Source organism: Lynx rufus, unplaced genomic scaffold, assembly GCF_022079265.1.
Source record: "Lynx rufus isolate CCGP_SWC_20201006 ecotype Redwood Valley unplaced genomic scaffold, mLynRuf1.p SCAF_7, whole genome shotgun sequence".
NCBI classification, from domain to species: Eukaryota; Metazoa; Chordata; class Mammalia; order Carnivora; family Felidae; genus Lynx; species Lynx rufus.
Window position 1 is genome coordinate 110,849,665 of NW_025814889.1, and position 17,352 is coordinate 110,867,016.

General features: G+C 37.9%; 1 pseudogene; it reads left to right on the forward strand.

Moving 5' to 3' along the window:
* The first annotated feature begins 1,764 nt into the window (after positions 1-1,764).
* Positions 1,765-15,310, forward strand: LOC124501976 (40S ribosomal protein SA-like; annotated as a pseudogene).
* Positions 15,311-17,352: the final 2,042 nt, after the last annotated feature.

Below are 17,352 nucleotides of genomic sequence, written 5' to 3' on the forward strand. Positions count from 1 at the left end.
AGCTCCAGCATATTGCACGAGCAGCGGCTGCAGATAGTCCACGCATTGGGTAGCCCGAGCGCAGCGCCCTCTCCCCGGCCCGTGCTTTCCCGCAGCGATCCCAGTCCCGGCGCAAGGCGGCGAGCGAAGCCCCGGCCGGCGCGCCGCCAGCACTTTTATACAGGTCCCTCCCGCCTGCTCCGGACACGCCTCCTTCCCTTCCGGAGCCCCGGGGAAGCAAGACGGGGCAGGGGCGCGGCGGGGAGACCCGGGAGGGAGGCCGGAGCGCAGCGAATGCCCCCGAAGTTGAACAAATCAGGCCAGGCGCTTCCCCTGGCGTGGCAGCCGCGGGCGCACACCAAAGGGAAGCCGCGAGGGCGCTTCCCTCCGCGAGCTTAACAACCTGCAGCCGCCGATCGCGCCGCGTGCCTGGTGCGGCGAGTCCCAGCTCGGCCTCTCAGCTCCGCCGGAGCTCACCTGGCACCGCCCGGGGATAGACGCGCGCTGGAGAGAGCTGGGAGGCCCCCCTTTTACACAGGCGGTTCGAGAGGAGTTCGCTGGGTGCCTAGCAAAGAATTCACCCCCCTCCCCGCCCCGCCTTAGGGAAATTTAAAAAAAGCTTAATTGGGATCTGTAGCAGGCCATTGTCTTACCTTCTATTTGCTTTAACAATTTCTTCAGTGAATTAATGTTTATAATTAAAAAAATTTTGTTGACTCAGGGTTAAGTATTGCTAAGGGAGATGGTATTTTCAGGATGGTTTGCTGTTGTTTCTTTAGAAATCAAAAAAATAAACAAAATAAATTAACATTAAAAGAGAAGGGATAGATTATTAAATGTGCGGGTCTCTAGTAGCAAGTGTTTGAAAAGCTGTACTTTTTGAAAGCTGTTAGGGAAAGTTTTGAAGTAGGAAAAATAATGCAAAAACAGTGATAATAGCTAACACCATTATGTAATGCACTTAATTATATACCGGGTGCCATGCTGAGGACTTTTTGTAGATTATCTTGTTAAATCTTTTCTCAAACCTATTGTGTAGGTCCTGTCATTTTTATTCCCATTTTATAGGTGATGAAACAGAGGCTTAGGTCAATTTTCCCAAACCACATCTAGTAAATTGTACAGGTTAATTGGAATCCAGAGCCCTCTGGCTATATAGCCCTTAAAAAAAAAATACTTAGAACAAATATTTTATTGCCTCTCCAAAACCCTTCTATATTTGTTCTTATAACTGGAGACCATTAAAAAGCATTTTATTAATTTTTTAAAAGAAAATGGTAACCAGACATAACACCAACAGTTTTTTGGAACAAGAATGATGTATAAATTTAGGAATTAGGTATTTTAATGAGAGGATTCCAAATTTGCATTAATTAGTTCAGTGTACTTTTGTTAAAAAATGAATATGCCAAACTTATAACCATTAGAGATCAAGAAACTAGGTAAAAGTTGAAGCTCACAGGGTGCCTGGGTGGCTCAGTTGGTTAAGATCTGACTTTGGCTCAGGTCACGATTTCGTAGTTTGTGAGTTCAAGCCCTATGTCTGGCTCTGTGCTGACAGCCTGGAGCCTGCTTCAGATTCTGTCTCCCTTGCTCTCTGCCCCTCCCCCACTCACACTCTGTCTCTCTCTCTCTCTCTCAAAAATAAATAAACATTAAACAAAATTTTTAAAAAAGTTGAGGCTCACTGTGTTAGTTTTCTATGGATGCTGTAACAACCACAAGTTTAATGGCTTGAAGCAACACAAATTTATTATCTTACACGTTGAAGGTCAGAAGTCCAAGATGGATTTCACTGGGCTAAGTGTTGGCAATGCTGCATTCCTTACAGAAGCTCTAGGGGAAAATCCCTTGTCTTGCCTTTTTTTGGCTTCTAGAAGCTGTCCACATCCTTTGGCTCATAGCCTCCTTCATCTTCATCGGTAAAGGTGAGTTGAGTTTTCACATCAGACCACTCTGACTTTCCCTTTGGACTCTCCTACTTCCAAAGACCTTGTGCTTACATTATGTCCACCAGAATACTCTAGGAAAATCTTCCTATTTTAAAGTTAGCTGATTAACAACATTAATACTCTTTGCAATGTTAATTCCCCTTTGCCATGTGACATAACATATGCACAAGTTCCAGGAATTAGGATTTGACATCTTTGGGGGGGTCATTATTCTGACTACTGCATTCACTTAATGGCAAAGGACTCTGGGGACTTGGAAATGTGAACTTCGTATGTCATTATGCAGCCTTCAGCAAGTGCTTTGCTCCAGGAGGCTAGAGCTCCCACTGAGAAGACTACTTACCCCTCCATAATTATGAAAATAAATGTTTGAAAAAAAGGACACAAGAAAAGTTCACAGTATTAAATGATCGTTTTTACTTTCAATCAGAATAGTGCTGCAAATCATTTTAAGCAGAAGTGGAAAGAAGCCTGAAAACAGAAGCAAGTATGACAGTACTAGACAATCATTTAATTGTTGACTCCTCCCCGGTAATCCCAATCTTAACACAACCAGCCCTTCGGGGTAATTTTGCTATGCCAAAAAATCTTCCAAACACTTGCATATATATTATGTCTAAAGGATCTACACTCCTGAAATGTATATTATACTCTAATGGAAATGAGTATGAGCAAGGTTGTTTCAGATTGTGCTGCAGGCTATATGACCTTGTCTCAAATCATAGGTATAACAGTGTAACATGCATAACTGTAAAGGTTCCCAGGATGGTACACAGATTAGTATTTTTATTTTATCAGAGGAGTATGAATCAAAATGTATACATTTTAAATGTGTATATATATAATACACATATATATCACATCAGATGACTCTAAGTAGTTTCTTAGTAAAAAATGTGAAGGGTCAATTTAAAGACAGTTTAATGTATAATATTAAATAAATAATAACTAGTACTAAAGGAGGGTGTTCGTGACAAAAATCATGAAGTCGGTAGAATTACAAAAGCTCAGTAAACATCAATCTAACCATATTAATTTTATGAAATCAATAGGAAGGAAAGGCTAATAAATTAGACCAGGTTTAAGGAACCCAGGGGGTAAAACTCTCATAAATTCAGGTCAATTTTTTTTTTATTATTCAACTAAGTCATTCATCTCAGTACTCAATATATTCATCTCCTATAGTGTACACTCTCACCCACTCTCTCCCTCCCTCCTTCCCTTCTTTTCCCTCTCCATTCTGTCTCCTCCTCCCACCTGCACAGCTCAATCAATGGCCCTAGCTACATTAATATCATCACTGACTTTCTTATCCATAACTGTATTTTTTGTTTCCTTCATATTGCTGCATCACAGTTTTGCTGTAGAATCATGTTATTTGAAATCAGGTCAAGAGAATAAAAAAAGCATATCTCAAAGAGATTAGGAAGAGCTCATATAAAATTTGAAGATTCTCCATCAAGCTCATGAGGTAGTCCAAAGTGGGCCAGAAAGATGGAGGTCTTCCTTTAAGGTAGGCCTTTGGAGGAGACACAGGCCAGTATCCAGTCCCTTAGCAGAAGAAAACTAGGAGCTACTTAAAAGTGAACAAGAGGCAGAGCTATGCTCCAAGTGGAAAAGGAGACATGGGGAATATTTTCTTGTAGAAATAGTAGCTTCCCATTACAGGGTTCAGGGAGTTCAACTTCAGTACATTGGGAAGAAAGTCTCTCCATGATGATCTCATCTATGCTTGCATTCTTTCACTGCTACTTTGTCCATCATGCTGTTTCTGATTAATTGTTGGAAACAGTTTTTGGTTTTGAGCTTAACACTTGTTGTTAAGAAACAACTTTCATTTAGCAAGTAAGTCTTGTAAATCTTGTCTCATGCATGTAAAACATCTCTTGTTCACTCACCATTTTGTGACTGCCCTGTGTTAGACACACATGTTATTTTCAGTACGTTTCTTTACAAAAATGGCACCCCAAACTAAAATCTCTTTGTTTGACCAGGCTAGACCAGAGGGTTGCCATCCATTCCCATCTTTGGGGGAGGTGGAAATGGAGAAGGATTAGAATTGTTCTTTGATCATGCAACTTCCTCTGCTGAAAACTCTTTGGTGACTTTCCATTGCTCTTGGGATAAAGCAGTACATACCTTAGCAAAGACTTCATGGCTTCCAGGGTTTGGCCCCTTGCTACCTCTCCAAAGTCCATTCATTTTGTGCTCCCCTGCTCCAGAGGCAAGGGCCTTCTCTCTGTTCCTCATAGTTCCTTACCCTTTCAGAGCCTCTGCATATCTCCTTCCTTTAGACTCCACTTACATCGCTTTGCTCAACCCTTTCCTCTTTGACTAAATAACTTTTCATTCTCATTAGATCTCAATTCAATATCCTCTATATTCTCTTCCTTAGGCAGGCTTTCCTTAACTTCTGATTTAGTCAGCTCTGCTTTTATTATAAACTCAAGTGTGAATTCCTTCTCTTCTGTAGCACTTACAAAGTAGCTGCAGTTTAACATTTGTCTGTATGATTATTTGATTAAAGTCACCGACTATGACTGTCCTCACTCATTTTTTTATCTTCAGTGTCAAGTATAGTGAGCAGAACATAGTGAATCTCTGTTCTAATTAAGTTGCTGATGCCAGGCTTGAGGCAGGGACTGTGCCAGGCTCTTAGCTTATACTATGTCACTAACTTCCTACAACAATCATGTAAGGGAGATAATTTTTCGATTTGATAAATAAGGAAACTGAGGACAACAAGATAGAGTAGTTTCTTAAAAGGTCCCTCAATCAGTAAGTAGAAAAAGCATTGATCTAATCCAGGCATGTGGACTAAGGTAAGCATGTTTTATCTGCCCAGCACACCTTGCTATTCCTCTTCTGCTAGCAGCACCCTACTTTCTTTTGTAGAATTCACATGGATTCCATGTCTTTCAGGATGGATTGTAATTCACAAGTCTCTGTTTCCCTCATCTGCAACCCCACTGTAGGGGTGAGTTTATGACCCAGGCCTGTCCAATCCCCAGATTGGTGAGGTAGGGATACATCGCCTCAGGTGGACCAATCAAAATCCACTGTGAGACTTAGCTGCTAAAGTTAATTGGAAAGATCAACTCTCTCCTGTGGAGTTGCCAAGCTACAAAAATGTAAATCCTCCTTTATCCTTCTAGGTGTATGATTTTACCAGCCCTAAAAATGATGAAAAGCATCAGTTAATGGAGTATTCTTTGAGTAACCCTATTTTTTAGTATTCAGGGAATATCATCAAACCCATTTGTTTAGTTCATTGTTTTTCTTGGTTATAGAACAAAGATTAGCAAATATTGCCAAAGATACTAAATACTTAAATTATTGGTAGTTGGATTTTTTCCCTTTACACTGTGCCTAAAAATGAATCATAGGTCCAATTTAAAAATTAACAGTAAATAATTACATTCCTGAAAAGAGGTGAGCCTGGGTAATACCAAATCAGAGGGATGTTAAAAAAAAATGTTTAAACTCTTGGGGCACCTGGGTGGCTCAGTAGGTTAAATGTCCCACTTCAGCTCAGGTCATGATCTTGCAGTTCCCACCCGGCATCAGGCTCTGTGCTGATGGCTCAGAGCCTGGAGCCTGCTTTGTATTCTGTGTCTCCCTCTCTCTCTGCCACTCCCTCATCCATTCTCTTCTCTCTCTCTCTCTCTCACACACAAAATGAATGAAACATAAAAAAATTGTTTAAACTCTTGTGAAATTCTAGAAATGTTTATAATATTAACTCAGAATGTTCTGTTTAATGTTGTCAATAAAAATTGATCATATATCAAATGGAGTTTGAAATTGACAAAATAAAAGAATTAGTGTTCCATGGAGATAATTATAATAAAGATAGATCATTATTCTCTACATTTATCAAGTAATCAAGAAACTATTAACCATATGATTCAAAGAAAAATTGAGATTATCAAGAAATATTTTTAAGTTTATTTATTTATTTTGAAAGAGAGAGAACATGGGGAGGGACAGAGAGGAAGAGAGAGAATCCCAAGCAGGCTCCATGTTGTCAGCACAGAGCCTGGCACGGGGCTTGAACCCACAAACCATGAGATCATGACCCGAGCTGAAATCAAGAGTCTGACACTTAACTGACTGAGCCATCCAGGTGCCCCAAGAAATTCTAAAGTTATAAACTTATTCAAACATTCTGTTACGAATATGAGAGAAAAGAAATCCAATGGATCCTAGAGAAGGAATTTCCTGGCATATTTAAAATTGTTAAATTTTATGGAGATAACTCATATCATTTATTCATGTGTACTATTCATTAATCAATTTAACAAATATTTTTGAATACCTCCAAATGATTAATTTTCTTTAAAACATATTATCTATTTCTGTTATCTACTGCCCTACTTCAGAGTCTCAAGAATTTCACTTAAACTATTTCAACAGATACACCAATGGTCCTCCTTGTTTTTGTTTTTCCCAGTCCATTTCAAATTCAGCGCCAACATTTCAGTAGCATCTGTAATAATCTGGTCATATCACCTCACTGTCTATAAATGTATGTTGATTCTCAGTATCTAGAGAATGAAATCCAAAGTTCCTCACAGTTTGGCCCCAATATTTATAGCTCCCTAGACTCATCTATTGTATGAGCCACTTCTGTCCATCTAGCCATGTTGGACTCAACATTTTCTCTGACACCTTTGTTCCTGTGTTCACATTATTCCTTGATCATGGAGTAGCTTTTTTCCTATTTTCTGCCTGAAATCTCCTTTTCATCATTCAAATCCTGGTTCAAATAACACTTCCTCTTTGAAGCAGAGTGCCATTCATTCTTTATAACCTTAATTACATTTACAATTAATGGGAAAATTAATTTGTAATACATGAGTCCTCACTCAGTGAAAGGGAAAAGGATATTGGTCACAATGTGATGAGTAAAAGAGTAAAGTAAGCTGTGGGCATTTGATGGAACATTCTTGGGACAGAATATGAAATAGGGCTTGATAAAAGTTAACAATGTTTTCATGTCATTATATTGGCTACTAAAAGTTTAACAAATATTTTTTGACTCAAAATTTATTTTTTAATAAAAGAGGAAAACTTATTTCAATTAACTTATATCAACATTTTGCTTGTCATTTTCTAATTCGGAGAGATTACAGAAGCTGTTATTTCATGAACACATTGTTTTTAATTTTTTTTAATGTTTATTTATTTTTGACAGAGAGACAAAGTGCGAGCAAGGGAGGGGCAAAGAGAGAAGGAGACACAGAATCTGAAACAGGCTCCAGGCTCTGAGCTGTCAGCACAGAGCCCAACGCAAGGCTCAAACCCATGAGCCAAGAGATCATGACCTCAGCCGAAGTCGGATACTCAACTGACTGAGCCACCTAGGCGACCCGTGAACACATAGTTTTTAAAACTATAAGGCAATTTTGATAAATGTAGTTTACACAGTTAATCTACAGATGAAGAAACTGAGGCCACAAAGGGCTAATTTGAATGAGGGGGTAGACTCCATATCTCCAGAACTGACTTATGAAACACTTTATGGCTAGTCCAAAAGCACTACTTCTAAGGAATCAAGATCAAAGAGTAAATATTCCACTTTTGTTTATAGTAAAGAGTGATTTATTATCAGGGCGCCTGGGTGGCTCAGTCAGTTAAGCATCCAACCCTTGATTTCCACTCAGGTCATGATCTCATGGCTCGTGAGTTCAAGTGTCTGTGCTAACAATGAGGAGCCTACTTGGGATTCTTTCTGTTTCTCTCTTTCTGCCCCTCCCCTGCTCGTGCTCTCTCTCTCTTGAAATAAATAAATGATCTTTAAAAATATGAAAAAAAGTGATTTATTTTTTGAAGAGTGATTTATTATTAATAAGCAAATGATTTAAAGATTATTCAGAGAAGGATTTCTAGAGAAGAAGAAAAGTTGAAATTGATTTTTTAAATGATACGTGTGTTCTACATATTCTATGTATATAGGGGTCTACTGAATATATATATATTTTAGATGCTTAACTACCATGAGATATTACCTACCAACTTGAAATATTTTGCCAGAGATCCCTCTTCTCCATGACATTTAAAAAATATATCATCTAATTGTACATTTTTGCATAATTTTCCTGGTTATGATTTTCATATGTGTCTCATAACTGTTATGTGTATAAGAAAAATTAATTTACATTGTGTTTTTGGCAGTGACGCTATCATTTTCAGTTATCTGATTTTAAAAGAGATTCATGGCTCCAATTGTGGCAATATTTTTTTTATGTTTTTCTTTTGAAATGTGTGTTCTTTCACAAATCACTTAAATGAGAAGTTTTGAACATGGCTTATTTCCTAATTGACAAGTGTTTTATGTACAACTCTTGAATGGCACAGTTAATAGAGTGTAGAGAAATAGATAAATATACTACTTTGCAAAGCTCTATGGCAAGATGTAATTCAACTCCCCTTGCTATCTCTTTCTATAAAAACTAGAAACAGGAAATACTGGAGAAACTCACATATTTGGAATTTTTTTTCTTTCTTTCTTTTTTGAAGGAGTGGTAGGTAGGTGATAAAGGCTGGGTTTGACATTAAGCTGGCTAGGCAACAGAAAACTTTACTATTGTGGGTTCCACAGTCTGAAATAAGCATTGTAGATACTTTTTTTTTTTTTTTTTTTTTAGTGGATGTGCCACTTAATTAGACAAGTAGCAGATTTTTCATGTCTCTCTCAGCGTCATCAGACCATTTATCAAAGACCATTTATCAAGTTTGGATAAAAGACATTTGTTCACAATGTACCTCATTGTCTGTGTTTTCCCTCAATTAGAAACTGTTTGCAATGACCCTATCTGTAGAGGTTATGGGGATCTTGACCAGTTTTCAACCTATGCTTCAGAGGCCTTGAGGAAAGAGAGGGCTTTCAAAATTTAGAGATTCAACCTTAAAATGGCTACTAAGCCCTGGACATTGTCATCATTAGCCACATACACCAGCCACCCTCACCCACCTTCCTTTGCTTTATTCTGTTTCTATTCAAAGCTGCCATTCCATGTTATGGAGGCTCTCATGGCAAATCCCAGATACCACCTTTCTTATTCTGAAAACTAAACTCTAGGTGAGACAGTAGATAAAAGTAAGATGATTGTTGTCATAACAATTGATTTTTAAATATATACTTTATTTTTCATTTATAAAGAAGGCATGCTTAAATTGGACTGATTATTTCTATGATACCTTTCCTTTGCCTTAAAATATGTAGGATGATATTGTGTGTGTTATATCATTGAAAGTGCATCCCCCAGGTGCTGTAAGTATTCTATTTAAGAATTTCAGTCCAGGGCTGGCCAGCTAGCTTTCTAACTAGAAGTTACATGCTCTAGAAGATATCAATGCCAGTACTTCTATTATCTATATCTATACCATCCACATTTACCTTATTCATAGATGTTGGAAATATGTTAGAAATAAGAATGTCGGATATCACCCATTAATAGCATACTATATGGCAAAATAGGCAGGAAAATGTTTGCTTACTGACTTACACCATTAATGTAAGAAAGGCTCACTGGTAAAATTAAAGCTCTTCAGGATACGTGGTTTGGATAAAATTGCTTTAGAGGCATGGACAGGAATAGGGTATAAGAATTCAAGGAAGTCTGAAGCCTTTGGCAGTAGAAATGAGGCGTGAGACTTGAGCCGTAAACAGACTGATTCCAGTTACCGGTGTGGGAGGATTTCTAATGACGTGTTTGTCTTGAGTAAATATTTCATGCAAGATGTTAATGAGAGCACTTAACTGTACAAAAAGCTAGGACTTTATCAAACTTTAAAGAATATTTTATATGACCTGAGTTGTGTCTATTTGTCAATACAGTGGTCTATATGTGTTACAAAATTTGGTTTGTAATTCGCTTTCAGTATGATCTGGTGGCCACATAATATACCACAAAGAACCTAAAAGCTGTGCATATTAAATTGGCTTGAGGTCAGTTCATGATTATCTATGGAGCACTTACCAAATGCTAAGTACTTTGCATATATTATTTAATCTTCGTAGTAATCTATACAACAATCCTCGCAATACTCCTAACACAATTGTTACTTTTTGGTTGGTAAACCATCTATGCATAGGGTGTTGCTAATCATTGCCATTATTTGGAGAAAGAGAATCAAGATGATCAAATCCAGCTAAAGATGGGTACGATTACCCTGTTTTACAGATTAGGAAATTAAGCCACAGGGAGTTAAGTGACTACTCAAGGTCACAGAGCTCGAAAGTGACCAATTTTGGATTTAATTTGTGCCTGAGTGACTCTAAAAACCCATCCTTCTAATTATGATGATTTACTGCATCTGTTAATGATTCTTTGCTGTTAAAAAGAAGAATTTAGGGACTAAGAAGTAAGTTAATTTCTGATGCTACAGTATTTACACTGTAGAGTTTTCTTGTGTGGTCAAAAGGTGGAAAATAACTTGTCAAATCCTAGGGCATGCTGGGTAGCTGTCAGGACTATAGGATAATTAGATACCTTTCAAAGGAGTACGCTCAGCATGGAAAATGTCCTTAAGGACTCTGGTTCAAATGACTGATTTCATGACAATGAAGGACTCTGAAAGCGGAACAAGGTTCTTTTATGTAGACCAAAGGAAACAGTTAGGTTAGCATTGAGTCTTTTCAGGGCAAACATTGGAAGCTGAAGATTATCTGTGCTGATTTTTACCCTAATCCCCGTTACTGGGTTTCTGGTTACCTGACCTTAGTATAGGTTGTACAATATCATCTCTGTAACCTTTGTGTTTGTCAGTTTATCTTGATCAACTATCAGTGCAAAGTGAGAAGCTGTCTTTCATCTGGTTTCCAAGGGTGCTAACTAGAAAAGGAGAAACTAAAAAGTTTACATTGAGCAGACATAAAGTAGCCAAGGTATTAAAGCACCTAACAGTGAATCTAAAGAAGGTATTTGAAGAAGGAAGACTTCCTAGGGAGAAGGTTCACTAAAGGATATTGGCACCATAGGACATTGCGAACAAAGAGGGTTGGCTAAAATCTTGATTTGCAATGGTACAAAGTTTTCCTATCTGAACTACAATAAAGAGTTTTTGTCAATTCATCCTTATGCTGAAGCAGTTCTCCTAAATCTAATGCATCAAAGATCTGGCATCATTAAGGAAGATAATCCTAAGAACTGTTAGCAATATAAGCAGAGCTGGCAAAAAAAAAAAAAAAAAGTGTAATGCTACATAAGCTTTCCTCTCTGGAAAGAAAATAGCACAGGTTTGACTTTTGGAGACCAACTAAATCAGATGGACGAGCAGAGAGAGGCTTTGTAGCCAAGGAGGTGGGGGAAAGTGAACAAGAGAGCTGTAAAACACAAAATGATTTATTTACAGCTGTTTATTAGATGAAAGGAAGAGGCACATATCACTTATCTAACATGTTTCATTTTTTAGTGGAAAGAATATTAACTATTCAGTAAACAGACCTGGGTTTAAAGCTGGCTCTACCATTTTCCACCTGGGAAGTTTAGAGCACATTCTTTAACCTCTCTGGGCCTCACTTTCTCCAGAGGTTAAATGGAGCTTCCAGTATCTGTCTGTGTTGGAGTCTGTATTTGTCACTAGCCGTCTGTTTTTGACTCCGGGCAAATCACCCTACTGAGTGTCAGAAGTCCCATCTTTAAAAAGGGAATAATAATGCTCCCTGGTCCCACTAGAGAACTTTTTCCCATACATGTGGACCAAACATACAGGACTGATGCCCTTGGTGGCTTTTGTTCTGTCAAACCAGAATAATAATGACTACCTAGTAGTGGCATTTTAAAGATTATACAGTAATTTCTTTCAGATTTCTAGTTTATGATAGCCAGGCTATAAATGGTGCATAGTAGGTATGCAGTAAATATTAGAACTACATTATTAAATTTATACAAGGTCTATAGGTATACAAGGTCTATAGGCATTGGCTTACTCAAAACTTGCTTTCACAAAAAAAAAAATGAATGCCATAGTAGATGACATATGAGATAAAAATTTCTCATATTTAAATTGTGTTCTCCATTTTTTTCCAAAGCATAATCATATCCTCCTAGAGAAGGACACACATATATCATACCCCTTATTTTCCAGAAAGGAAGGCTGAGATCCAGAGAAATTTAGCAATACTTACCAGAGATGATGTGACTTTAAGTAGGAAGTTAGGCTTGGATTCTGAATTCCTGAATTCCATCCCAGTGATCTCCTCACTACATTATAGTCTCTCTGTTCTGTGGGTATGGCACACCTTTCTAGAAATCCTCTGTTATGGTAAACAGCAAGAGCAAGACAAAAATAATTAAAATAGGCTTTCCCCTTATGAGCTCATGATGTGTTGATATCCTTGGCTTATTGTTTCAGTTTTTTAAATGTAAAAAAAAAAAAGATACTGAATTCTCTGTAACATTTAGAGAAGAACAGAGAGAACACACTTTTGTTAAATTGAGTGGACTCGTGCCACTATCAATTTTGAGCCTTGACCTGATTTCAGACCCTTGAAACTTGAAAATTAGCAAAATGTTTTGCCATTTTTCAGAAACAAAGATTGAAGCTTTTTAAGATTACAAATCAAAATCATCAACTTTAAATAGCTAAGGAAAACATATTTTGACCAACAAAGAAAACTGGAATATCAACAAAATTATTTAATTTTCTTTGAAACATGTCTGCTTACAGTACATGACTACTTACCACACATTGTTTAAAAGCATTGGGTTTATAAGAATCAAGCCCAAACTGAGTTAAATTCCTTAATGTAATTTATTTTGCTCTGGAAAATAATGTTCGATAGGTTTTTTTTTGCACTATTAGAATACTTCTAGAAAGTATCAGAAATATAAAGCATCGTGTAAATGTAATATACTATCTATTTTAGTTCAGTCCAACTTACAATAATTTAATTCAACCTATAATACCCATAACAAGTCTACCCTTTAGGGCATACTGTTGGCCCTAAGATAACTAAGGTCTTTGAGGAATTCAGTGTCTGTCTGAGCTTTATGATAATAAAAGCATATAGTTAAATTTATTGATCTCTTGCATGTATCAGCCACACCACTAAGTTTTGCTCATGTTTTCTTATTTAGTACCTCAACAACATCCTTTGAAGATATATTAACCCCATTTTATAGATAAGGGAAAAATGGCTTAGATTAAGGAATATATCCAGGGACACACAGCTCACAAATGGCTTAATTTATTCACCTAATTAATATATTAACACAGATATGCAGACACAAACCAACATGCCTACATAAGTAGACACAAATACTTGCAACTTTAAAAAAACTATGAATATACTTTTTCTTCTTTAATTGAAGCCGAGGTGTTCTTTCTGTTAGTATTATTTCTCCTGCCAGCTTATGTTTAAATAATGACTATGTGATAGTGTCATCATTATCATGCAGAAAGGGCAATGTGTTTATAATAACAGAGGAGCACAAAAGCCTTTCATGGCTATTAACTCCAGTCTCAAATACTCTGGCCCTACCACTGCACTTTGTTCATTTTTTTAAAGACAAATTATAACCAAAATGATATTTAAATTTTCAGTCGACTTCATAATAAAACTTCTCCTCTTAAACCACATTTGTGTTTTTCCTACAGAATTATGGTAATAGCATTCTTTGAATATACTCAGAACTGTCTTTTATAAAAGGATCCCAATAAATTTCATATAAAAATATATATACATATAAAAGGATCCCAAACACACAAGGCTGGAGAACCTCAGACATGTGTGCATGAGGGGCACATGTATAGGAAGGAAATTCAGAGAAACATGAAGTTTTAAAAAAAGAATAGACTCCTCCCCCCCATTTTATTTAAAATTTGCATATAGAAAACTCTTGGTAGAATATTTAGAAAAGTAGAGATTTCTAAATCCATTCATGCATTTAAATAGTAGATTGAGTGTCTGTGTTAGTTTATCAGGCTGCCATAACAAACTACCACTGACTAGGTGGCTTCAACAACAGAAATCTATTTGCTCACAGTTCTGAAGGCTGGAAGGGCTGGCTTCTTCTATGGCCTCTCCTTGGCTTGCAGATGGCTGCCCTCTTGCTGTGTCCTCCCAAGGGTGTCCCTCTGTGCACACAGGCCCTGGGTATCTCTTTGCATGTCCAAATTTCTTATTATAAGGGCAGCAGTCAGATTGGGTTAGGGACCATGCTATTGGCCTCATTTTAGCTTAATTACGTCTTTAAAGGTTCTCTCTATAAACACAATCACATTCAAGCTACTGGAAATTAGGACTTCAACATATGAATTTTGAGGGAAAACAATTCAGCCCCTAACAGCGACCTTTAGCTGTAAAGAACTGAGAGTTCTTCCAGATCTAGAATTCCGTGTCTCTTCTACAAAATTTTCACTGCATATAAATTGACCACAATCTAATTTTACTATATAGATGCTTTTCTTTTTTAAAAATGACATTCCCGTTTTTCTGTGCTATGCAGAGAAGAAGATCCCTATTACATTGTCTGGGTTTCCTTCATAACTTAAAGGGAAATTTTCACAATGTCTGGAGCCCTAAATGTCCTGCAAATGAAGGAGGAGGGTGTGCTCAATTTCCTTGCAGCAGGAACCCACTGATGTGGCACCAGCCTTGACTTCCAAACAGCGCAGTACATTATGGGAAGGGGAAAAAAAAAAAGCCGTGGAATTACCTCATAAATCTGCAGAGAACCTGAGAGATGCTTCTGCTGGTGGTTCGTGCCATTGTTGCCATTGAAAACCTGACCAATGTCAGTGTCATAGCCCCCAGGAATACTGGCCAGCGAGCCTGAAGTTTGTTGCTGCCACTGGAGCCATTCCTGTGGCTGGCCCCGTAGCTCCTGGAACCTTCCCTAACCAGATCCAGGCAGGTTCTGGGAGCCGCGACTTCCTGTGGTTACTGATCCCAGGTCTAAGCACCATCTGCTCACGGTGGCCTCCTAGGTTAACCCGCCCGCCATGGCTCCGTAGAACAGACTCTCTTCCGCACCAGGTGCACGTTGCCGTGTCTCTGTGAGGGTCTGATAGGGTGGCTACCGCTGTGGGAAGTTCTACGCATGCGCGCCACAGTCTTGCGTGGGTGCCCGTGTGAGGTCACGTTTGATCTCTGTGTCTGCAGAGATCCTGAAGGGATTGAAAAGGAAGAGCAGGCCGCTGCTGAAATGACCATGACCAAGGAAGAATTTCAGGGTGAGTGGACTGCTCCGGCTCCCAAATTTACTGTAACTCAACCTGAGGTCACAGAAGAGAGTGAAGGCCTACAGGTGTCCTCTGGCCTCTTCCGTGGTTCCCTGCTGGAGTGCAGCGCCCAGCCTGCCCCTCAAGACTGCAGCGACACTGCTCCAACTACTGAATGGGTAGGAACAACCACTGCGTGGTCTTAAGCTCTTCTACACACTCTTGTTTTTAAATTTACTTTGAGAGAGAGAGAGAGAGAGCGCGCACAGGGCGGGGTGGGAGGGGGAGGGGCAGAGGGAGAGAGAGAGAGAGAGAGAGAGAGAGAGAGAGAGAAAGAGAGAACGAGAGGGAATCCCAAGCAGGCCCCACATTGTCAGCACGGAGCCCCATGCGGGGCTTGAACTCGCCAACGGACCCGAACGGTGAGATCATAACCTGAGTGAAAAACCAAAAAGTTGGACGCTCGACTGAGCCACCCAGGCGTCCCTCTTTTTCCACGCACTCTTAAACGGAAAATGGAAATGAGATTGCTGGAAAAGAAACAGTTTCAAAAAAAAAAAAAAAAAGATATTCCTGAATTAGCTTTAGTAGGATATTTTATATATCTGTGTGTGCATATATAAATACACACGTATGCACACACTAGCAGGCAAAGAGACGGCTGTGGTTATAGCTACCTTGTATTCACTCACACATTTACAACCAAAAGTATGCATCCATTTATTAATTAGACATAACCAAACGAGTAGCAAGAATCACATATTCTTACCATGCTAGAAGCATTCTTTTTAAAAATGCATTTGGCTAAGTTTCTCTTTTAGATTAACACAATTTCATGCTACATTAAGCCTGATTTTGGGGTATGTTTATATAGACTAAAATAAATTATCTGCGGTTGTACCGAGTTAAACGTCATCCCGAGTACATTCAACAAGGGTCTTGCTGTTTTCAATTGAATTTTCCAAAAGTGGCAGCAACAGCATTTCCAATACCACAGGCTCTTGCAACCTTCAGTCAAGAGGTGGAGCCTGTGTCTCTGCCTTCCCCCCGTCTACACCTTTAAAACTTGGTGGGCATCTGTGACTGCCTCAATAAATGGAACGCAGCAGAAGGGATAATATGGGACATCTGAAAACAGGTCATAAAAGACGATGTAACAGTTATTTTTGTTTATTTGACTATTTTTAGGCAAGTTCTTCAAATATGTTTGCTTTTTTAATGCTGCCTATAGTTCAAACTTTTAGTTTCTTTTTCGTGATTCATATAATATCGGTGTTCTCATCTAATACATTTGTTTGCCATTCTATATAAAATAGCCACCTGTTTTTATTGTGGAAGTAATATATTATGAATCTTGGATTATTCTGTCTACTGTCTTCAAGTATGACATAAACCAGTGAAATGTTCATTAATAAGTTGACTATCATGAGCTGTACCCATTTTGCTTTTCTAGACCAGTTTTCTCATTAAAAAATGGGAGGTTATATCAAATCAGTATATGATCATTAAATTACTTAAGACGTTTGTTATAATGTTCTGAGTCCCTCCTTGTAGAGATTCAGTAGGTCTGGAGAAGTGCTCAGAAGACTTTTTTAAAATTGAGAGAATTTTTTTTAACAGGACTTTGATATGACTCTATGGTTAAGAAAGTTTTTGGAGTAATTTGTAGTTGTGCAATTCTTTAGGAAGATTTCAAACTCAGTAGAATTACATTTAATTCTTAATCACCATTGATAATAGGAGCAAGATGCTAATAATTCAAGGGGGTGTAAGTAAATCCCAGATTTTGTACTTTTGGATTTCAAGTGAGTTTTACATAATTTTGCTTATTGTTATATAGTCCTAATTGTTCTTTATTGTTGAGATATAAAATTTAATATTAATTTTAAGATCCTTATCAACCATATACAGTTCCAGGAAAAAAAGCTTTTAAAAGATACACTTTTCAAATGATTCAGTCATTCCACTCCTCAGAGAAATGAAGGCATATGTCCATACAAAGACATGGCTACAAATGTTCACAGCTTCTTTTGTAGTAGCCAAATAATGAAACAACCCAAATTTCCAATAAGTAAATGGATAAACAAACCATTTTATATACATATGATAAAATATTACTCAACAATCAATAAAACCAACAATTGATACACATAAAATCATGGATGAATCTCTATAAAAATAATTATATGGAGTGAAAGAAGTCAGACAAATAAATACAGTCAAAGTACACACTGTATGATTCCATTAT